This window comes from Acomys russatus, chromosome 3 (assembly GCF_903995435.1).
Source record: "Acomys russatus chromosome 3, mAcoRus1.1, whole genome shotgun sequence".
Lineage (NCBI taxonomy): Eukaryota > Metazoa > Chordata > Mammalia > Rodentia > Muridae > Acomys > Acomys russatus.
In genome coordinates, this window is record NC_067139.1 from 58716678 (window position 1) to 58741349 (window position 24672).

The 24672-nt window shown below is 46.1% G+C and overlaps 1 protein-coding gene across 4 annotated transcripts in view; it reads right to left on the minus strand.

Moving 5' to 3' along the window:
* The window catches only part of Cacna1d (calcium voltage-gated channel subunit alpha1 D), a 303221-nt gene that overhangs the window by 102441 nt on the left and 176108 nt on the right, over positions 1-24672 (minus strand). The window lies entirely within an intron of this gene.

Consider the following 24672-nt stretch of genomic DNA (forward strand, 5'->3'; position numbering starts at 1 on the left):
TTAGGAAGTACACTCCCTTCAGGATGGCGATGCCAAGAAGCCCAGACCCAAAACCTCCTGGACTATCAGAGTGGGCCTTTTCCCCCTCTCCGTCCACTCAGACGCCTGGCCACCCACTTCATAAGGAAGAGAACCAAGTGACCCAGGCTGAGGTCAAAGAGAACACTCAGAGCAGTGGGCGTGGATCCAACAGACCCATCTTGCAGCCCAGTCTCCCTTCCTAGGCAGTACCTCCACTGCCGGCAGGCACCCATGTTTGTCTTAACCTTTGCCTCTGGCCATGATCTCTCCCAGCCTGCCCTGTAGGAGGTGAGGTGACAATGCGACCTGCTGCCCATTTATGAAAACACTTGCCCTGGATAGGTTCTGGCAGATGCACAAGTGTCCTCAACTGTTTGTTGTTTCTCTCTGCCTCCCTTGACTGCAACCCTATAACCCTGTATCTGTGCACATATGCAATACCCCACACCTGTTCAGGTCAGTCTGAGAGTTGGGTGCACAACAGCCCGATTTTTACATACAAGGAACCACCTGCATTTCCAACTGTTAACTGTTAACAGGGGCCAAGCTATGTGAATTATGGGTCTGGGGCACACAATTAAAGCTGTTAGGAAGTGGGTGAGGTCACAGGCAGAGAGGGCTCTGTAGACAGACCCTAGCACTGTCGCACAGCCACTGCTGTCTTCCACCCGCCTGCCATCCCATTCAAAACCAGTGCGGCTCCCTTTCGTGACCTCACTAACTCCAGCAGAGGGGAGATGACCTGCTTTCATCAAGCCTGCTCCCTACTCTCTCTCCTCACGCCCCTCTGTCAATTCCAGGCCTTTTGGGAGCTGAATGGGCACCTAAGCATCCGGCAAGACTGGCATCTTTGCTCAGACATTTTGCTCCACTGTTAAGGAAGGTGCCCACTCACTGCCCCTGATTCTCTTTGCCGTTCAGACCCTAGGATCCATCCTTGGCCTTGGCTGGGCCAGTCCATTTCCATTTTTCCCTCTGAAGAGGGCAGATGAGGTGAGGTTGTGGGAGGTTCCAGATGTGGTGCACAAGACGTAGTGGAGTGGGCCTTGGAGGGTGTGCGGGATGTATGCTAGACCTCCAGCCCAAAGCCCTCCTTCTGAGGTTAATGCCTTCCTTCTGGCCTCAATACAGGAGACTCAGAACGCTGCATCCTGCTGCTGACACAGCCAGATGTGGAGGACGAATGAGTTTTCTAGATAACCAGAGCTTCCCAAACCATAAGCAATGCACAGCTCAGTCTGGGACATTCGCTGACTTGTTGTCAACTCTGAGAGCTACATTCAGTCCAAAGCCACATCCTCGAGCAAAACCCAGAAGACCTGTGTGAAACATGCCCACAGGAAGCAGCAGGAGAAAATGTCTTCTTAAACGCCCGTGAAGATCAAGTGGGTATTCAATTCTATTATTTACCGCAAAGGACCCTGGGACAGACCTTTGTCATGTTTTGATTCTGGTCTTATCACACTAAATGTAGATTATTACATATTAACAAAGTTCTTACTCTGGATTCATACATGATCTGAGTTCTTTTTAAAAAATGATCACAGAAGTTAGTTAAATGTTATCCTATATAGCTAAGAATGTCAGAAAGTAAAATTTTAATTTAACATCACATTTACTGGTTTCCACCAGAACTATAAAAAATGTCTCTCATGTCACTTGCTCATCATGGTGGAGCACATGTGTAAAACCCTTCATGACTAGGATTTCTCAGAATAACTGTGCCAATACACGTCTATTCGTGAGACATCAACTCTTGCCAGCGCCACAGCCTCCTGCCCTAGGTTTCACCTCCAGGCTATGGTGGCAGGTAACAACCCCAGTGGATGACAAAAATGGGTATTTTAAATAGAATCCCACCATTTTCTAAGAAGTTAAATGATACTCAATATTGCAAAAGTTTATCCAAACAAAGTTGCTGGTAGAAATGATAAGATCTTTGCAAGTGACCAGAAAGTCTGAAAACAGTTATAGTCTAGGAACCTACTTGTCTTGGTCCAGAATTTTGTGATGTGTGTGTGAACAGAGAAAATATAACAGTGCTTGTAACAAAATGTGCATATAATGCTTTGGTTTTCACACATGAAGGAGGGGGAGATAGGGAAACAGGCATACTTATATATGATGTGTCGGAAAGAGCAGAAAACAAGGCTGGAAGCATCTGAGGAGATAGCCTGCTGGGTCACATGCTTGAGTTAGGACCCAAGTTTGGATGCCAGGCATCTAAGGATGAAAGCTAGGCGTGGTTATATACCTGTAACCCCAGTGCTGGAGTAGCAGAGACAATGGGTCCTAGGGACTCACTAAGCACCCTGACTAGCCAAAATGGAGAGCTCCATGTTCAACAAGTGACCCTGACTCAGAAAAATAAGATGGAGATTTTAAGGGGGGGAAACTGGCATTGACCTCTGGCCCCTGAACACACACACACACGTGACACCTGCGCACAACCCCCTTCCCTGCCCTCTCTTGCACATGTGCTTAAGAACAGAGGAAAACAATGGACAGATATGAGGGGGTAGAAGAACAGAGGATGGAGTATTTTTCCTAAGTGTATTGTTTTTGTATAATTGTGACCTTTGAGGCTAAGTGTTCTTTACATCATGGATTGTAAAAAACAAACAAACAAACAAAAAAAAAAAACAAATCAAGTGCTGAGTGGAACAAAAATGCCCCCTCATTGGAAGTTGATCAAAACAAGTTCATCTGATTGTGCTTCAAACAAATAATGTGGCCATCTAGAAGGAGGAAGACAGAAGGGAACAGAAGCAGGACACGGACAGAACAGTCAGTCCTGGGCAAGGCTGGGACAAAGGGAAGGAAGACAGAAATGCCTGGGGTACACCCAGGCTTGTTTTCTGGGTTTGGTAGGGCTTGCATGTGTGAATACTCGTGTGTGTGTGTGTGTGTGTGTGTGTGTGTGTGTGTGTGTGTGTGTGTGTGTTGGGTATGATCCTGAAACTACTTCAGAAGCAGCGCAGGATCTGACATGAGCAGTGCTGATGTTGGGGGCTCTCGCAGTGGAAAACAGCAATGGTGGGGCTGGAGAAGACTAGAGGGAGCCTGCTGACGGGCCAGATGTTCTGGTTCATGGAGTTTGCAGAGACTCAGAGGGCTAAGGGGTTGAGACAGGTGATCTTTTCAGTGTTGAGGCTGCAGGAATGGACCCTGGAATGGGAACCAGTACAGCTGTGAACTCAGGATATCGAGATGTTTTTAAAAGATGCTGATACCTAAGTACATGCTTCAGTATGTGTGTATATGTGTGTGTAGTAGTGTATGTGTCCCTAAACCAGTCACAAAACCTTCAACCTACAATTTGTCCTGCCAGCATGATGTGCTTGGATAAAGATGGCCAGAAATAGTGGGAGTGGCTAACTGAGGCCCCTGCCATGAGAAGGATCCCTGCCCTGACACTGCCTGGAGGACCAGAGGCCAGACGCCAGATAGCCCAGAAACCTAGGGTAGAACCAAACATGAATGTGAAAAAAAAAATGAAATGATGGGGGCTGGAGAGATGGCTCAGAGGTTAAGGGCACTGACTGCTCCTCCAGACGTCCTGAGTTCAATTCCCAGCAACCACATGGTGGTTCACAACCATCTATAATGTGATCTGGTGCTCTCTTCTGGCCTACAGGTGTATGTACAGAGCACCGTGTGTGTGTGTGTATAATAATAAACAAATAAATCTTTTAAAAAACATGAAATGATGCCTAATGATATTCTGCTATCATAGATCAGTGCCTAGCCCAATGATCATCAGAGAGGCTTCATGCAGAAACTGATAGAAACAGATGCAGAGACCCACAGCCAAACAGAGTTTGGAGAATCCTACTAAAGAGGGACAGGAAGGATTGTAGGAGCCAGAGGGGTCAAGGACAGAATAAAACCCACAGAATCAACAAAGCTAGACTCAGAGGCGCTCATGAGACTGAACCAACAGTCAGGGAGCCTGCACGGGCCTCTGCATATGCGCTATCACTGTGTAGCTCGGAGTGTTTATGGGGCTCCTACCCGAGGGAGCAGGGACTGTTTCTGACACTTTTGCCTGCTTGGGGCCCTTGACCTCCTACTGGGTTGCCTTGGCCAGCCTTATTATGAGGGGCAGGTGGCTAGTCTTATTGCAACTTGGCATGCCATGTTTGGCTGATATCCCTGGGAGGCCCGCCCTTTTCTGAAGGGAAATGGGGTGGGTGGGGGAGGAGTGGATGGGGAGGGTAGGGAAGGAGTGGATGGGAAGAGTAGGGGAGGAGTGGATAGGGAGGGTAGGGGAGGAGTGGATGGGGAGGGTAGGGGAGGAGTGGATGGGGAGGGTAGGGGAGGAGTGGATGGGGGAGGGTAGGGGAGGAATGGATGGGGAGGGAGAAAATAGAGGGTGGAGGGAAGGAGAAGAAACTGAGTTCAGAATGTAATATATGAGAGAATACATTAATAAAAATAAGAAGAACTATATGTGTCCTAATTCCATGTGTGGCAAGGGTCTAAAGACAGTGCTCGTAGTTGGTATAAGAACACTGGGTGCCCACAGCTACATTTCTCAGAATATTCCTCACTCAAAGGCACCAAAAACAAAAAACAAAAAAACCCAAACAAACAAACAAACAAAAAACCTCAAATCTGTCAACAAATATCTGCAATCCCATCACTTGGAGAGGAAAGTACTGAGACAGAGGACTACATGTGTCCAAAGCCAGTCTGGATGGTATAGTGAGTTCCAGGCCACCCTGGGCTACAGTATGAGACTCTGATCAAAAAAAAAAAAAAAAAAAAAAAAAAATCAAACCAACGAAGACTCTGTAATCATTCTAATCAATTGCAAATGTATGTTGCTGCCAGTCTACTCGAGCCCACTAATTTGAACGGCATGTGCCTGATGAGAGTTGATTGACCTTGTAGTCCATTTTTTTGGGTGTTGCTTTTCAAGTCTCTCTCTCCTAGGATGCCCACTTCAAACAGGAATGCAAGAAGACGGAGTGTAAACACACGCCCCAGAATACTTCCCTGTGGGAAAGCAAGCCTCTGACTGCTGGGATCATGGGTCCACGTCCAGACATACCATCTGGAGCCGCTTCCCCCGGCAGCCTGCCACTGCCTGTATGAACACAGGCCTCATGTGGTGGACTTTTCATGGCTGGCTGGTCAGAAAGTCATCCATTTTATTTCCTCTTTAAGAAGCCATCACTCAGTAAGAACTCTCGCCTCCCCCCCGCCCCCACATCTCCAACAGGAGGACTACAGTGAGTCTCATATTGTGCAGTCTGTGTACACCTCATCTGCCATGGCATCCACTATGATGTTGCTGAGCAATCCCCAGTTCCCACTTCTAAACAGGGTCTGTAAGCCTCTGGCTCATCCAGGTACTTGTCATTCAGAAACAAGACCCAGATATGTCCCTGTCCCCTCCCATAGACAGACACTTGCCATCCTTACTGATGCATGCTTACTGCGAGGGACGGGTGGCTGTCCCCTCTGTATGGGTACCGAGGCTCTGTGAGGCCAGGCACCCCAGCCCATCTAGCCACTGAATGCCACTCCCTTGTACCTCATCATGAGCACATGGGGAGCAAGGGCAGGGAACAGGTGCATGGAGGGAGGAGAATCAAAGGTCAGAGGGCTGGGCATACAGCTTAACGGTGGACCGCATGCCTAGGACACCCAGGTCCTAGCTTTAATACAAAGGGAAAGAATTTGAGGCAGTCTGAAAAGACCCTCAAATTCTAAACTAAGGAGCTTAAGTTGTTTCCTTGCATTGAGACAGAGTCTTGCTGTGGAGCTCAGGCTGCCCTTCAACTTGTGAGTACTGACTGGATTCACCCCTGCCTCTGACTTGTTTCATCATAGGCAATAAGAAGTGCAGACACATGAAAGTCACTACTAACTTAAGTTTTATAGGTGTCATGTGTGAAGCAGAGAACAAAGCCAGGGAGAAAATGATGGTGGAGAGGCCAGGGGCATTCTGTAAACACAGATGATGGGCTAGATTTACTACTGCTAGGTATGTAGCAAGAATAGCGGGCTCTAAGACCTTAATTTTCTTACACTACAATTAGGGCCCATGAGACTTGCCACTGCTGACCCAGCCATGCCCATCCTGAGGCCCCTGCTACTTCTGCCGTGTTTATGCTTATCTCTTAGGTCTGGCACACCAGTGTGACCATTCCGCCATTACAGATCTTTCCTCCCACCTGCCACACATATATTCCTTGCCTTCAGGAAGGAGTGGCAGGGTTGGGGGGGATGGGGAGAGTTCATGCTCATCCACTGAGAGGCTGCCATGGGGGAAGAGAAGGCAGACGTACTGGGTCCCCAGGGGCCAGTGGAGTTTGAAAACAGCTGATTCCAATACAATTCCTAAGAGACCAGGTTCTCCAAAGTGGAAATGTGTTGCCTTGGGAAGCAACAACTTCTCAAGGGAGACAGAAAGGTTGGAATGAACTAATGCTTACCATGGATCTGTAGTGACAGTCGGCCTTCTCCAGGCCCATAGACACTGTCTGCACCCTAGCTAGTACCCTAACGTACTTTCTCGAAGGGCAGTTCTTGTCTTCCTGGCCTTATCCTTGACCAGTAAAGGAAAGCAGGAAGGCCACCTGCTGGGAACCGGTCCCCTCCCTCATTTTGCCCCTTTCCCAGGGCAGCAGTCTGGCTCCCTTCGAGACCTGGCAGACAGACAGGATGCCTGGAAGCCTCAGCACTAGAGAAGATGAAGGGCTGAGTGAGTTTAGAAGAAATGGCTGCCTGACCACAGTGCAGTGGTTCACCACTCCCTCATACTGAAAAGGCCCCAAAGACACGTGCAACAGGACACAGGAGCAGCTTTAGCAGAATCAGAGCGTGTGGGAAAGTGGACTGGGTCTCTGTGGGAAAGCCTGGGTCTGTGCCATGCTCCTCTTTTCCTCCCTCCCTCCCCGACAACAGAAAACAACTCTGGCCTTTGCTGGCATTTGTATTTAGACTCTCTAAAGTGTTTTTACATTCACTGTCTCATGTGCTGTTCACCTCTCAGAGTGACATGGGCAGGACACAGGTGTTCTTGTTCACAAAGACCAACACTGAGCATCAGCAAGGTCCTGTCACATGACCAATTCACAGCTGGGCTAACAGGCCTTTGCACCAAACATCTTTTCCATGGTCCCACTGACCTCACTTCTTGCTAACACAGGGAGAGGACACCAAGGACACTCAGTGAACTAGGGACAGATCAGCAAGGTAGAACATACCCCTCAGCTTTCTGCATGTTCAGGGTTTCTTCCAGAACCCCAAATCAGGAATAAAGTGCTAGCCCCTTCCTGCATATTTCCCTATGGCTGCCTTCCTCTCATGCCTCCTAGGAGGCTCCACTTCAGAGAGACTCCTGCCTCCTACCGAGGTACCCCGGGACCTGAGCACACTCCCCATAGTCTGCAGAGAGTCCCCCAAGCTCTGACATACCTAAGATTTCCAGATCCTAACATGGTGAATTATGGAACCCCCTGATTAGCTAAACGTCCTAGAGAGAGAACAGTTGACCTGCAGTGGGTCATTGCACATAAACACAGGAGCAGAGCAAATGTAACTGCCCCAAATGCAAAAGGCTGGCAGGCAGGCTGCCGGGGAAGTTTCATTTCTCAAATGCCCTCTGAAATAAGAGGACCACCAGGAATTTAGAGACAGGGCTGTTCTCGCTATTTGTTTTTAAACATACTTGCATAAATGGAAGACAAGCAGATGAAACTCCTGTATAGACTCACTAGCCCTGAGATAAGGAAGGCCGGCAGAAACACTACGGTGCTGGTTTCTAGTAAAGCAAAGGACACAGAACTCATCAAAAACCAAACGCAGCGTGCATAAAAGCAAGGACAAGGAGGAAGCTGAAGGCTGTTTTCCCCCATAGAGAACAACCTTCTTTAGGCCTAAATCACACCCATACACGGACATTAATGGAAAGACCGAGGATGAAAGGCAGCATGGCCTGGAGCGGTGCCGCATACCTGTAGTCTAGCGCTTGGGAGCTAGAGGCAGGCGGATCAGGACTTCAAGGCCAGCCTCAGCTACACACCAAATTCAAGGCTAGCCTGGGCCACATGAGAACCTGTCTAAAACAGAGAGGAGGAGAGGAAGGAAGCAATGAAGACAGTGAAGGACGGAGGGAAGTGGGAAAGGAGGAAGAGAAATGAGTTAAGGCATTCAAAGAATATTCTGGCACCTCCAACTAACTTCTTGAGTGCACAAAGGCTCAACTTCTGTTCAAGAAAACAACTGTGTAAAGAGTTGGCAGGAATATGTGATGTTTCACAGACGGCAAAGGAATTTTCTCAATCATACTTGCTCAGGTCAGAATTCATCAAGAGCCTTGTGCTTGTTTCCGGAGTCCCTTCACCATGAGAAGCCTGCAACCCTCAGCGGCACGGTCTCTCTGCGCCTGGTGCGTGGTTCAGGCCAGTGTGGGTGCTGAGGACCCTGCACTCTTCCAGAGGAACTGCTCCTGCACAGATGGTATCAGTGGAGGGGCCTAAAGCTTCTCTGTAACAGCGCATTTCATTGGCTGTTGTGAGGTACTGGATGTCAATAAGTGAGTCGGGTCAAAGGAACCAGGGAAAACAGAGGGCCTTGTGCACATGGCAGCTACACGGAGGAGGAGAAGGAGGGTTAACAACCAAACACAGCTATCCTTTGAGGCTTCTTGACTGGAATCAACTCCACGTTGACTCCAATGGCTCTTCCTGGAACTGTACTTTCTAGCTTTTTCCTGTGGTATCTGGTGTGGCGTCATCTCAAAATGACCTCTCCTCTCCGAGTCCTCCATGCTTGCATTGATATAGAAGTCTGAGGATGGTTTAAACAGGAAACAGTTTCCATCTTCCAGGGGGCTGCAGGGGAGGGGCTGCTGCTCTTGATGACTAGGTTGCATCAGCTGATATATGGAAAACCCGGAATCAGCCACAGTGCCACCCCAAGAGGTGGCAGAGGGTGTATGCACCAGTGTTCTGACTGTCCTGCCCTATATCTCCTGCTTCACTCCTAATCTCTGCTTCCTTGAAATGCTCTCCATCCACCCTAAAATCACCCCCTTTCACCCAGCCTCAGCGTTCTTCACTGGCTGCAGGTCCCTCCGCAGCTTTTTTAAGACCATGCCCTGGGCTGGGGCAGATGTGAGGGCATCACTGTGCCATCTCTCTGGCACTGTGGATGCCCTGCATTAGAACCTGCATTGGCTGAACTCATTTCACAGCCATGCAGTTGGTCATCTAATGGTCCTTCCCACACAGCAGCCTGTAAAGTCCGTGAAAGAGAAATCTATCTGGTGCTATCTCAGAAAAATGGGAATAGGGCTTCCTCAAGACCCAGCTATTCCACTCCTTGGAATATACCCAGAAGATGCTCCAGCACACAACAAGAAAATTTGCTCAACCATGTTCATAGCAGCCTTATTCATAATAGCCAGAACATGGAAACAGCCTAAGTGTCCATCAGTAGAAGAATGGATAAAGAAACTGTGGTACATATACACTATGGAATACTACTCAGCTATTAAAAACAAGGAATTCCCAAAATTTGTGGATAAATGGATTGAGCTAGAAATGATCATAATGAGTGAGTTAACCCAGAAGCAGAAAGACTCAAATGGTATATACTCACTTATATCTGCATACTAGCCCAAGGGGCATGTCCCACGAAAGCCTTCACTTACCAGGAAACTGGGACATCCTATTGGGACTCTAGATGAGAGAAGCATGGGAGAATAGCAAAGTAGAAGGATCCAGAGGGTCCTAGAAACCTACAAGTAGAACATTATGATAGGCAGATTTGGGCCCAGGGGTCCCGCTCAAACCAAGGCACCAGCCAAGGACAATACAGGCGGTAAACTTTAAACCCCTCCCCAGATCTAGCCAATGGTCAGAACATTCTCCACAGTTGAGTGGAGAGTGGGATATGACTTTCTCACGTACTCTGGTGCCTCACATTTGACCATGTCCCCTGGAGGGGGAGACCTGGTGGCACTCAGAGGAAGGACAGCAGGTTACCAAGAAGAGACTTGATACCCTATGAGCATATACAGGGGGAGGTAATCCCCCTCAGGAACAGTCATAGGGGAGGGGAATAATGGGAAAATGGGAGGGAGGGAAGAATGGGAGGATACAAGGGATGGGATAAACATTGAGATGTAACAAGAATAAATTAATAATAATAATAAAAAAAGTCCGTGAAAGAGGGACTGGATCTTATCACAAGCCCTGACCAGTCAATAAGAACCAGATCAGTAAGTGGGTGCTTTTAGAAGTAAAAATACTGACTTGATGACACTGATACCACAGATTTGGATATCGGGGCACGAGTGTCCACGTAAGCTTCCATCACTTGAAAATATACTCACAGCATCATTTTAAAAAATGTTTTAGCAAGAATCCGAGTTAAGTCTAAAATCTATAGACATAGTAGCAAGGTATCTCAGACACCTTAGAATGAAACATGGGCTGCATTTGCTGTATTTCCTTCGATGAACATGAGAGGACTTCCCTCTCTTCAAAGGAGGACTTCCCATAGCTACTAAAGACATTCAAATTCTGGGGAAATTGTGGTTTGGTTTTGTTTTCTTTAGAGAGCTGAGGAGAATCTCTGTAGGATTCATGGTAAACATTACAGACTTCTTTGACCATGTCCCCTGGATGGGGAGGCCTGGCAGCACTCAGAGGAAGGATAGCAGGCCACCAAGAAGAGACTTGATACCCTATGAGCATATATGGGGAGGGGAGGTCCCCCTCAGTCATAGACATAGGAGAGGGGGGTAGGGGAAAAGTGGGAGGGAGGGAGGAATGGGAGGATACAAGGGATGGGATAACAATTGAGATGTAATATGAATAAATTAATGAAATATATTTAAAAAACCATTACAGACTTCTTTCAGCCTTTTAAAGATAAGGTTTTTTTGTTTGGTTGGTTTGGTTTGGGTTTTTTTGTTTTTGTTTTTCCAGACAGGGTTTCTCTATGTAGCCTTGGCTGTCCTAGACTCACTTTGTAGACCAAGCTGGCCTCGAACTCACAAAGATCCACCTGCCTCTGCCTCCCGAGTGCTGGGTAAAGTCAACTTTTGAGCGGTGTTCTTAAAACACTCTTCAACAGTGCAGCCTTCCTGTCAGACGTGGCTTTCTCTGGATGAGAGCCAGGACGTGAGCAGAGGAGCAGAGTCTTTATTACCACACATTTTACAGCGTCCTTTAAATACGTCTACTTAAGTAATATACCTCACTAACCTGTCAGATAGATGGTTTGTCTGTTATTATTGCTTTAATGAAGAACACGGTAAATGTGTACCTGAAAGAGTGACTCGGGAGGATATACTCCGTAGTTAGTCGGCCTTAAAAGACTAAGAGGCACAAATAGACAAGTATATTTGTGAGGCACGTGGGGGGTGGGGGCAAGTTCTCAGAAAACAGTCTGCTGTTCAGTCTGCTTTGGGGAGAGAATTAACCTGACAGAGCATGAAGCAAGCCCCTGGGAAGTACCTGGTGAGCCTTTGGGTGGGTGGCCTCCCACGGGAGTCCCCCTTGTCAGACACAAGAAAGAGCTCCTGGCCAATAGAAAAGCAGCTTGGGCTCTGGAGACTCGCAGGTCTCCATTAATAATCACCTCACCTCTCCCAGCTTTGTTGCTTTGAGGAAACTAAGGGACCTCCCTGAGTCTTCATTTTTTTCTGTATGAATCTTAGAAGCCTCATTCATCTACAAAACAGAGGCAAAGACCTCTTACTGTACCAACATGGTACAGAGGACTGAATGATCAAACTGAGTGAAGCACACAGCCTAGCAGCTGGACATAACCCCAGCTGCCATATTAACAGTGATATGAGCAACAGTTCTATGCCTGGTCTCACACAGCTCCATCTCGGCTCGACGGCTGAACCACACAGATCTTGCCTCCTCATCAGAGAGAGCCAGTGGCCACAAGATCTCCCCAGTCTGTACCTTCATCTTCCTACTGCACCCCAACACCACCCCCTGTTCCAGGGCTCTCCTTAACCGGTCTTAGTTTTATAGTTCAGATGTAGTTCAGAACCATTCAATGCTTGAACAGTATCCACAGTTCAAAGGAGAGAGCGTGCTTCTTCAGCAGGGGCTCCCAAATGCACATCCATTCTCCGGCACCACTGCTGGGCAGCAAGCTTGGAGCTCCCTGGGAGCCTCATCCTCACACACACTAGCTCTCTGATAGGCCTGAGGCACCAGCCCTTGCTTGCCACATTGGAAGGGCTGGAAAGGTCCTGCCTTTCTTTACTGCCTGTATTTCAACACTCAATCAGCCTAGCTTCCTTAAAGGAGCCCTCTCTGCCATGGCAACGCCCCACAACCATCACCCCCTATCCCCTCACCCCCTACTCCATCACGCCTCACCCCCTACCCCATCACCCCTCACCCCCACACCCCCCTCTATCATACTCCTCAGCACAAATCTATGCTGAATCATTGCCAGTAAGAGATGAGGTGCGTCTGGAATTCCCTGGTGTGTCTACCAGCCTATTCATAAGTCGCAGTTAATAATTCTTGACAGGGGACCCTCTGGGAAGAGGTTGACAAGCGGGGCCTGCCTCCCCCTGCACTGGAGTCCTTTAGATGATACAAAAGTCCTCAGTGCTCAAGGGCTGGAAAGGCCCAAATGCTTTCAGGCTCTGAAGATGCCAGCAAATGACTGAAACCAAGATTTATTTTAAAGCAGCTCTTTAAGGGAATGCTGGAGTTCTGAGTGGATTGATGCTTTATGTTTGCATCTGAACCGATGTCTTATGACAGCGAGACAGACATGGAACCCTGCAGAGAAACACCAGCGAGTGAATGTTCAGACCTGAACAAGGGTTTTCCTTTCTTGGGAGATCACACATGATGCCCTTACATATAGACAGGTGTTTCAGGCTTTCACGCCCCTTCCATTAGTTTCCTTCATTCTCAGGACATGCAGGAAACAAGGCCATCCCATTTCAAGGACAAGAAAGCCTTGGCACAGAGAGGTGAACTGTGATGACCCAAGTTACAACTCTAGGAAGTGTGGGGCACAAGTGGAGCCAGGACTTTTGACTTGTGATGTCCCACCATCCCCCATACAAAAGGGGACACTGACAACCACATCATAGGAGTCGCTACACCCCAGGCCTGTACAGAAATCACAGCCACATGTGATGTAAGCCACTGAGGGATGTGGCGATCTCAGCACAGAGGCCCAGCATCCCAGGTTGTGTGTGCTGAGATAGGAGCTTCTGAAATCTCCAAAGCCAGGCTGTGGGATGGCATCCATGCGGAGAGAAAGGTCCTCAGTCAGCTGAAGACCCACACCTGTGACACAGTGTCCACACAGTCTCTGCCACTGTTTCTGCCCTTGCTTTCTAGTCCCGACATGTCCGATCATCCCTGTATTCCTCTGAGCTTTCTTGTCACCAACTCAACCTTCTCCTCAACTTTTTAGTCCCTTCTAAGTCCTCTGAGATGCTGCCCCAGAGTGGCAAACTCTTCTGAGCCCTCAGTCTATTTCTAGGGGACCCCAAACACTCCTTGATGCCTGCTGCTCAGTCCTTGGACCCTCCCTACAGTTTGTATGTAGGGGTAAAATTGTATGCTGGCAGTGACTCTATGTGTTGGTTTTAATTCCAATAAGCTTTTGCCCCCTTTATTTAGCCCATGTAAACAACCATGGTATCTACGCATAGAAGTTTTTCTTCTTTCCCATCTTTCTGCATTTCATCTCTGTCTTGCTTTAATGCACTGCCCAGTATCATCAGCTCAATGCTTAAAAAAAAAAATGAGCTGGCAGATTTGTCCACACCTTGCTACTAGTCTTAGGAAGAAAGTTGTTAGTTTTTGAACTAAGCCTGATGTCAGCTACAGGTTGCTGTAGAACAGTGGTTCCCAACCTTTCTAATCTGTGACCCTTTCATACAGTCCCCCATGTTGTGGTGGCTCCCAAAATTATTTAGTTGCTGCTTCATAACTGTAGTTTTGCTGTTATGAATGGTAATGTAATATCTGGTATACAGGCTATCTAATGTGAGACCCCAGAGGGGTCACGACCCCCAAGTTGAGAACCACTGCTGCAGAGGCTGGTTTCCAGGTTGTGAAAGTTCTTGTGTAGTACTCATTTGCTGAGAATTAACAATGCTTCTGAAATAAATGGCCAGTGGTACTTTCTGCTCTTACTGAGAGTCACATGAATGCTCTTTCCCCTTGTTAATGTGGTAAAAACACACTGCTAGATTTTCCCAAGAATGGACTGGCACAAAGTCTATTCCACATAGCCTAAGTCTATTGACACAAAAGAAATGCTGCTTGCTAATGTTTGAGAACATTTGTATCTATAACAAGGAAAGCTACTGCTGTCCTATTTTGGTAAGTTTGGGTGTTGAGACTACTTTGGCACTATTATCAAACAGGTATTTTTCTAGGAAAGACAAAGCATCTCCTAAACTGAAAAGAGTCCAGTGTAGGCCACTAGTTTCCTTTGAAACTTTTCATTTTTGAATTTTAAAAGCAAATACAGCTGTTGTTGTAGTGTTTGCCTTAAATTTCAGCACTATGGAGGTAGAGCCCGGTGGACCTCTCTAAGTTCGAAGCCAGTCAGGTCTACATAATGAGTCCACGACAGCTAGGGCTACACAGTAAGATGATAAAAATAAAAAATAAATAAAATAAAAGAAAGAAAAAGAAAAAGGCTCGAATATATAGTGAGATGTAAAATTTCTTAGTAAATGTTTTTTTCTTTTGTTTTCAAAGAATTTCCTTCCCCCTGCTAAGTTACTGAATATATTGTCCTAAAATTGCGTTCCATGTTTCTCCCTCCCCCCCCCCCATTTTGTTTTTTGAGACAGGGTCTTTCTGTGTAGCCTTGCCTGTCCCAGACTTGCTTTGTAGACCAGGCTGGCCTCGAACTCTCAGAGATCCACCTGCCTCTGCCTCCCAAGGGCTGGGATTAAAGGCGTGCGCCACCACACCTGGCTCTCTCTCTTTTTTAAAAAAAGATTTATTTATGTATACAGTGTTTTGCCTACATGTACACCTGCAGGCCAGAGGAGGGCACCAAATCTCATTATAGTTGGTTGTGAACCACCATGTGGTTTTTGGGAATTGAACTCAGGACCTTTGGAAGAGCTAACCTCTAAGCTATCTTCTCTGTATTTCCTGTGGTGAGGCCTCTTTCTACCACCATTAATCTACTCTTTTTCTTTTAAAAATTACTTTTAATTGTGTTTACCGCTTTCTCAAACTTTTCAGAGTCCACTTTGTCCTCATCTGTTCTTTCATTCTTTCTGCTTGCCTGGGTTGTCCCCACTTCCTCTTTCTGCACTGGAAAGCATAGTGTGTGTGTGTGTGTGTGTGTGTGTGTGTGTGTGTGTGTGTGTGTGTTTTACAAAATTTAACCTCACCGGGTATGGTGGCACACGCCTTTAACCCCTGCACTTGGGAGTCAGAGGCAGGCAGATGGCTATGAGTTTGAGGCCAGCCTGATCTACAGCCAAGGCTACACAGAGAAACCCTGTCTCGAAAAACCAAACCTCCCCCCCACAAAAAAACCCCAAAGAAACCCATCTCTCCAAAAAAACTACAAAATTAAACCTCGCATCCTTACAGACACAGCAGTAAGCTTCCCCCAGAACACTGCCTTAGGTGGATTGTGTAAATGCTGAGATGCTGAACTCAGTATTATTTAAAGTATTTTCAAATGCTTCTGGTAATTTGAGTCATGTTACAGATAAATTAATTCCAAGTTATTTAAGATATTTTATAAATAGGTAGCCACTGATTTCTCTCTTAAAGTCATACAAATTGGAAAAAACAGACTTTTTCTTTCTTTCTTTTTTCCCAAGACTTTTTCATTATTGTTGTTTGGGTTTATTTTTTAATTTCTAAAAATGACATGTTTGTTAATTGTTTGTGTTGGGGTGCATCCCACCACAGGCATGTGGCCGTCCAACGGCAGCCTGGGGTGTCAGGTCTTTCTTTCCACCATATGGGCCTGGGAACCAAACTCAAGTTGTCAGGCTTGGTGACAAGTGCCCGCTGTGCCTCCTACAGACCCGTGAAAAAACATGCTTTATAAGAGTCATTCTTAAAAGATTTTTTAAAAGTGCTTTTCAAGTGTTTTGCCTGCATGTATGTCATCGGCCCCACATGCATTTTTGGCGCCACACAGGCAGTAGATACCCAGGAACTCGGGTGCAGGCAGTTATGAGCTACCATTCTGGGAATCCAACCTACATAGTTTGGAAGAGCACCAAGTGCTCTTAACCATAGAGCCATCTCTCCAGCTCTGTTTTGAGATTCAGTAAAGAATTTTTCATAGCCATGATGTAGCTGTTCTGTTTGTTTTTGAAAAGAACGGCACATGGTGTTCTGATAAAGTCAACTGGGTGGTTGTTTGATAGTCATTAACCTAACTATAATCTAGATACTTGCTGCTTTTCTTAATCTCCTTACCCTATCAGTCAATTACTGACAAGAGATCATGGATATTTCGTCTGTGCGTTTCTACTCAATTTGGACAGGTCTGACTTTAAGCACACTGCATCTGTTACTAGGAACAAGTGTATACGGTCACTGCTTTTTGGTGCACTGGCTCTGATTATTACAGGATCTCTGTCTCCCTCTCCTCTCCTCTCCCCTCCCCTCCCCTCCCCTCCCTCCTATACCTCACCTCTCTCTGCCCTATTTCTGGAAATGCTTCTTGTATTGAAGTCCAATTTTTATTACATTCAATATTAACCTTGTTCCTTTGTTTGAAGTTCATGTTAAGTTTTATGGTACTCTGCATTTTTATTCAGTGCTCCAATTTCTGTCTTTAATTAGAATTGCACAGGCACTGTTGGTGAATTCAGTTATTGATGAGGCTGATGATTGTCCACCATCCTCCTGTTTCACCTGTTTTGTTTGTTTGTTTTTCTTGAGTCAAGTTCTTGCTATACAGCTCAGGCTGGCCTCGAACTTACAATCTTCTTGCCTCAGCCTCTCCAGAGATAGAGCTCTAAGGATGAGCCGCCATGCCACGCGCTGTGTGCTTTTCTTGCCATCACTGCAAGTGCTCCGTCTATCTTTCCTCCTCCTACTTGTTCTGCATAACTGGCAGCTTGTGGCACTTTATTTTTAAAATGTTTAGATTGTCATATGCATGCTTACATTAGCGTGGTGATCCCTAACGCACATTTTCTTTAACGTATGCATATTTTAAGGACTTTACAACAGGAAGACTCCCCTTAAGTCCTTCCGGCTCCCTTGTCTCTGCTGCAGTCCCCTGGAAGCCCATCACACTCCCCAGAGTAGCCTGATGACATTTTTTACATTGAATTATGTCAATTCAAGAAATTTAGAAATGAGAAAAGCTCTTTATCTTTACATTTGTCATTTTTGGGTACTTATTTATGAATGTATATTTCTTTCCTACCTAAAGTTATTCGCCGTTTAGCATGCAGGGTTTCCCTTAATATTTCTTACAGTGTAGATTTGTTGACCAGTTCGCTTCATTTTTATTTGATATCTTCTTTGCTTCACTTAACTTTTAATTTCTTTCTAGATTCATCTTTCTTTTTTCTTTTTGTTTGTTTGTGTGATTTTGCTTTTCTTATTGTTTTTGAGACGTTTCTCTGTGTAGCCCTGGCTATCTTGGAACTTAAATTTTTTGAGGATTATTTTTGCTGTACAGAGTTTTTCTTCAGCTCCCTAATTAACACTGGGGCTTCAACTGTGGGCCTTGCACATGCCAGGCAGGCACTCTATCATTGAGCTATAAAATCTTTTCAGCTCTTCAAATGTGTCATTTCATTGGACTGTGACTGGTTTTTACTATGTCTACAAACTAAGTCAATAATGCACCTTCCTCCATTTAATTTCATTTGCATGTGTGCATGTGTATGTCGGTATGTGTGTACAGGCACGTGTGTGTACATGAGGGTGGAGTGTGCATGTGTGTGTCGGTGTGTGTGTGTACAGGCACGTGTGTGTACATGAGGATGGAGTGTGCATGTGTGTGTGTCGGTGTGTGTGTGTACAGGCACGTGTGTGTACATGAGGGTGGAGTGTGCATGTGTATGTTGGTATGTGTGTGTACAGGCACGTGTGTGTACATGAGGGTGGAGTGTGCATGTGTGTGTCGGTGTGTGTGTGTACAGGCACGTGTGTGTACATGAGGATGGAGTGTGCATGTGTGTGTCGGTGTGTGTGTGTACAGGCACGTGTGTATATGTGAGGGTGGAGGCCAGATGACATCCTTGGGGTCAATTCTCTCTATTTAATTTCCCTTAAAATATTATTCTTAACTTTTGGCCAACCAATGTGCCTAGGATTGGTTTTCTTTTCCACTTATTAAATTTAGTTTATATATTTACATTTCTTTATTTCCCCTTCTCCGTCTATTTTCCTTCCGGGACTCCAACTTCACTCACTAACTTGCCTTTTATTGTCCTACGTATCTGTACGCCTTTCCTCAACTTTTTCCCTCTGGTTTCTGATCACTTTGCAGACACAGTATTACTCCTACGGTAATATGTACTATCTGTTTCTTTGTGGTGTGCAAATCTTTTCCCTCGATTTCTTTTCTCTCTCTCTCTCAATTTCTTGAATAGTTTTAAACACAGTGACTTCAACATCTGATTAGCTATTGCAATGTTTCTGTCACCTCCTAGTGTGCTTACCCTGGCTGTGGCTGTTTTCTGCTTCTTTTCAGAATTTTTTTGATCATAAGATGAAGTATTTGGGGGAAATGGCTGCATTTGGCCTCTTCCTTTAACGAGTGTGGACCTTTTGTCTTGGCAAGTGCCTAATTGATTGCCCATTTGGTCTGGTTCTTTTGAAGATGGTTTTCACAGTGAACGTGGCTCCCGCCAATGCCTGCCTTTCCTGAAATCCCACTTCAAACCCCACGCAGGCCCATTACAGTTTACTCACACCAGAGCCCAGCACTGGGCTCCCTGGTAGCTGTTTTCTCACAGGTCTTGGTGAGCATGATCTAGCGCCTAATTAACTATGCTTGTGCCCAGAGACTTCTGGACCCTTTCTCTGAAATCTCGGCTGTCTCATCAGCCATGAACCACTCTCCGCCTCCTCGGCCCTCTGCTGGGCTTTGCCGCCTTCCACAACAATTCTAAGAGCATTTCCAAGGCACGAAAACAAGGAATTCTGGAGCTATGGATCCCAATCCTGCAATGCCCTTTTCCATTTTCTGAAAACAGTTGTATCTTGTCCTATTTAAACTTCTCTATAGTAAAAGATCCAAGCGGCTACCATTAGTGCCTTTTGGTTGGAAGCAGCTCACAGCAGCCTTAGGCTGGCTTCCTAGACGCTTCCATTACACTCCCTTAATGCTAAGTCCATTCACATCACTGCAGCTATGGTGACGTCTGTATGCAGATTTTCTAGCATTAAACTAAGAAAAATTTCAAACATTCATAAAATCATAACGGATTATAGAACGAATGCCACCTGTGCGCCTGGCAGCTGAATTCCACAAATAAAATCTGCTAAGTTTCCTTTATCACCTATCGATGCAGCTCTGTAGATGTCTACCAATACAGCGTTTCTCCTGGTGCATTTTAAAGGGAATCTGAAGACATTTAAATGTCATAATTTTTTATAAAATTCAATTTTAAATCACACCAATTCTTGATTAAACTTTTCTGTGATTTCTCTACTCTGCAATTATGACCAAAGCTTACCACAGGCTCTACAGAGACCCAGGCGAGCCCAGCACCGCTGGCCAGTCTCTCCCGTTGTCTCTGCTTCCCCGAGGCCTCAGGTCTACAGGCCTTGCCATCCCAGCTTTGTTTAGTTTCTCCAGTGTCTTCTGCTTCTTCCCAGTGTCCAGCCTTGAAGGAAAGCTAAGCCTCTCCCACCTGGCCTGCCTACAGGGGTTATTAATTCATTCTTCAGTTTTCCAGGATACTTTCCATGTGCCTCAGCCATGTGTCAGTTGTGCCTGCCGCACTTGCATAGCATTTCTAAATGTTTTCTTCATCTTAAGTTTGCCTACTCACTTAAGAGTTTTTATAAAGACAAAACTTTCTTTAAAAAAAAAAATCACCTTTCTACATAGCTCAGGATAGCCTTGAACTCACAATTCTCATGCCCAAGCCCCCTGCGCTAGAACGGCAGACATGAGTCACCATGCCCAGGCCTCTACTGTAAGCTCATTATAGCAACCCCAGTGGCTAGTGCAGCACTTGGCAAATGCATCCCCCTATGGAGGCACTCAAAGATTACTCATCAGGCTCTCCCTTCTTCTTACTCTTCTTGTCTGTGTCTCTCTCTGGGGTACCCCTCCCCCCTTTCCTTTTCCCTGCCCCCGTGCTCATTTAATAAACTCCTCTACAGGAAAAAAAGAAAGAAAGAAAAGAAAAGAAAAAGATTACTCATCAGATAGATGGAGAAGCCACTCTTTTTTAAATAGGAAAGAAGGGGAGATAATGACTATGAATCTAAAGGGCCTGTCTACTTTTTACTCGTCTGTTGTTTGAACCCAATTAGAAGTATCTAAGGGTCAGCGCTGCCTCCAGGGCATAGCCACTCTGTTCCAGAAAACTAGAGAAAAGTCATTGAGAAAGACCCACCGAGGCAGGGTCCACACTTCTCCATGGCTCTTCTGGATGCCCACGTCCATTTTCTGCCAGGACTGTGCATTCATATCTCATCTGTTTCCCAAAGACACAGCTAAGACTTGCAGGGCTTTGCTTTATGGTTTTTTTTTTTTTCCCCAGAAAATGAAGCCTCTTAAAGCAAATGTATCTCTGAGTCATTTAGGGCAAACAACTTACCCGGACCCTCTCAAGGTTCTCCCTTGTACTGTGGGACCTGCAGATGCTGTCTCACGTGGGCAGGTAAAACCTGTGCTTTGGATGCACGTATGTGCAGATTAAAACGAGAGCCTCAAGAAGAAACAAGTGCCGAACTGTAACAAAGAGAAAGTTTGCATGTGGCAGGCACACTGTTTTTGTGTATATACCAGGCTGCCCTACAGTGCCAACATCTGAGCGATGAAAGTAATTTTACTAGCCTATACCAGAACACCGAGCAGAATAAGAGCCCGTGCTGGAGTGAAAGTAACGTCCTAGACACAGTCATTGCTATGGTTCTCACGAAGAAGTCAAATTATTAAACTCATAAACATCTTTTTCATTGTAAGCAACTGTGAATGCCACCAGCAGAATGAGGCACACATGGAAATTATGGCTTTAATTTCAACTCTTAAGGTATCACCAGTTTTGTGAAGAGCAGAGTCTGTGTATAAAATCACAGTAATGAATTTTGCTCCCCTAGGACTTGAGATGAACAGACTCAACAGTCTGCCCTGCAATACTGCCGCTCTTGACAACCTTCTCCCTTCTCCTAAGCTGCATAACAAGATGGGTGCGGGTGGGGAGATCGCTGACAGTCTGCTTTGGACACAGCTCGCCATGGGCAAGATGGACACCCAGGAGGGCACATGAGGCCAGCAGTGCCTCTCAGGTCCTCAGAGGCCTTTGCTAGGTGTTATCAGAGAGTGTGTGGTCAGAGGCAGATGATAACCACAGCTGACAAGTTAGAATGCTCTACTGAATCCGTTTCTAGAGCCTGGCTGCTGTCCACTGCTGTTGCCAGGGAAACAGGCGTCAGCCTGACGGAAGAAGCATCAGCAAAAACTTTCTCTTACCTCGTTTCCACTGATCCAGCAGCCATTTCTATGGAAACAGCAGCTGCCAGCCAGCAGCAGAGAGGCCACACTTACTTTTGACTGTCAGGTGTGGCTACCAGCCTGCACACTTCTGGATCTGTGATACCCGTAGCACCAGGATTCCTTTGTCAGCTATGCAACAAAGGAGTTCAATGTCCAGAGCAGATATGCATGCTTAGCCTGGTTCTTTACTAGAAAGAGAAATTTGGTGTTTCTCCCTTTACAGCCAAATTGGAACTTAATTTCTTACTTTACCAAAGCCAAACTGTGGCTCTTTCCAGTACCCCAACTTCATTATCAACTCCACTCACAACATGACTTCAAAGTTCAAGGAGAAGAACACCCAGCTATGAGGACAGGGTCTCCAGACAGCCTCATCCAACAGAAGTGAAATTATGCGGTATTTTGTAGTCTTTTGGGTCAAGTGACCCTTCAGAGGTGTCTCTGGCATTCTGAAAGCCTAGGGAGTACTAATTATACAGAGAAGGAGAAACATAAGTGTAAGAAGTCTCCAGAAGGAGTTCTCCACCATCCCCTTTTCTAAGACAAAGTGTCACTATGTATCCCTGGTTGTCACATAACACACTATGTAGACCAGGCTGGCCTCGAACCCTCATGGAGATCTGCCTGCCTCTGCCTCCTAAGTGCTGAGATTAAAAGTGTGCACTACCACTCATGGTTAAGGCTAGACTTCCATGAGCCTTATTAGTCTTTTGTTAGAAGGATTTTCTTCTCCAAGCCCAGGATTCTCATGAACTCAGTCCATTACATTCCTATTCTCCAAGATGGGCTAACAGTTATCTCAGGACCCTGTGCTATCTCTCTTAACTTTGCAAAAATTTGATTGCTCTCCCACGATGAGGATGTGTCAGAGGTGTGGACACCTACGAAGTTCTACTACTCACTCTATCTACAGATGCGTGCACGAAAATGTGAACTGTCATGAAAAATATGTACAATGACTATTCCTAGAGCACCTGTCTTCACTTAGAAAATACCTAAAAGTGATACCCGATCCCCTGGTGTGTTTTACCCCATGAGCCAGTACTCAAGAAAACATCAGATATTTCCTAACACACAATGTCATGAATGTAACTGGACCGAGGTCCAAGCACCATGCTGTAAACCTGACTCTCTTCTGCAAAAATCTAGCATAGTGCAGTCTGTAGTCTCTCCAGTGACATTACCACCTTCCCTCCCCATTTGCTCTGTGCACCACCAATCTTTATTTAGGAAGCCATGGCTTCAGAAAAGCAGCCGTGCTGTGCTTTGTCTTTGTCAGGGCCTGGTGTTTTATGTGCTCAGAACGGAGTCTGGCACCCTTGCTGTTTCATTTCATTTTGTTTTTTTTTTTTTAAACAATGCTTTGCTTTACCCAGTTTGACCCCCAAACTCTTCAAGTTGAGATAAACAGGCCTGGAGGTGGTTAACCTCCATGGTCAACTTGACTGGACTTGGATTGCTCGGCATACTTTGACAGCACTCCCAGAAAGGTTTACCTGAGGAGGAAAGGCCCATCCTGAGCGAACGTGGCGCCATCCTGTGGGCTTCGGTCACAGGCTGAATACAAAGGGAAGATGGCAAGTCGAGTACAGCTGTGTTTGCACCTCTCCGCTTCCCGACACAGGTGCGATGTGGCCAGCTGCCTCACGCTCACTGACAAACCTTCCCCACCACTGTGGACTGTAACCCCCAGAACCATGCGCTCAAATAAATTCTTCCTCGTCACAGTGTCTCTGCCAGACATTTTGTCCCAACAAACAGAAAAGTTCCTGGCCCAGGCTTCTATTAGAAAACTCGGTAAGTGACTTTAATAGAAGTCTGTGGCTCAGTAGATTTGAGGCTTACCAGAATACACAGACACATACACACAAAGTTAATTTAGAGCCGACTGGTTCTGAAGTTGCAGATATATCGGCTCGGTTTACATTCAGTTTTATGTCCTAAAAGCGGGCTTATGAAGAACAGTTATTGCCTGACAACATACAGAGCCTGCTTCAGAAGAATTACTTCAAATATTTTTTTTTGTAAGATGTTAGCAAAAGCCTTGAATTCCCAGACCAATGACAAATGGCTTTAGCCTATTATTTCAAGCAGGCCCAGGAGGGCGTTTGTGTAGTATTATATTTTAGACACGACTGGCTTACCCCATTTACACATTTATATAATAAAACATTTAAATGTATTGTGTAGCTTTGATTTCTCACTAATACAAACCTATCTTGCCCAATTGCTGGTAACTGGCTTAGAAAGGCCAGTTCGCCTTGTTCCAGATCACTTGGCTACTCTTCCTAGAACCTTTCTGACAGTTGCCCCAAGGGGTCTACATTCTGCAGTGCTCTGACGGCTCCCTCCCGTACGAGGAAAGTCCTCTCAGAGGGAAGGATTTGACCCAAATCACACAAATGGTAAAAGGCAGCGTAGACTCTGACTGTAGTTAAGCCACCATGCTGCCACTGCCACTGATGCAAAGGAGAAGACAGTCCTCACTATGTATAATGCAAATAACAGTGACTTCAGTCTGCATGCAAAATACTTCACAACTGACAAGAAACCCCTATGCCCCGTGGTCATCTCTAGTGGCATGAAGTATAGTGTATGTGTGTATAACCAATGCTCTCTTAGGTCACTTCCTGGAAAACACAAGAATTTCCCCTCTTGAAAATTCCCTCAGAGCCCCCATTACTATCTGCACCTCACCAGGAATGGGTGTGGGGAAGGGGGGCTCTGTGGCCTGAAGGTAGGGATGTATGCGGTGATGAATAAAAGCCTGGAAATGTCCCCTGTGCGGTTCTACACTCATCAGCAGATTTCAAGCCACGCTGTGAAGTAGGGAGCAGGACAGGGTTATTTCTGTATTAAGGGAGAGGAGACTAAAGATCAGAGTGACTGAGACCCACTGTGACCATGGAATACTGGCAGGGCCCAAGTCTGGGTTTCCTTAGGACTTCGGGAGCGGAGACCACTAGACCACTGAGACCTGACACCACAGAGGCGTGG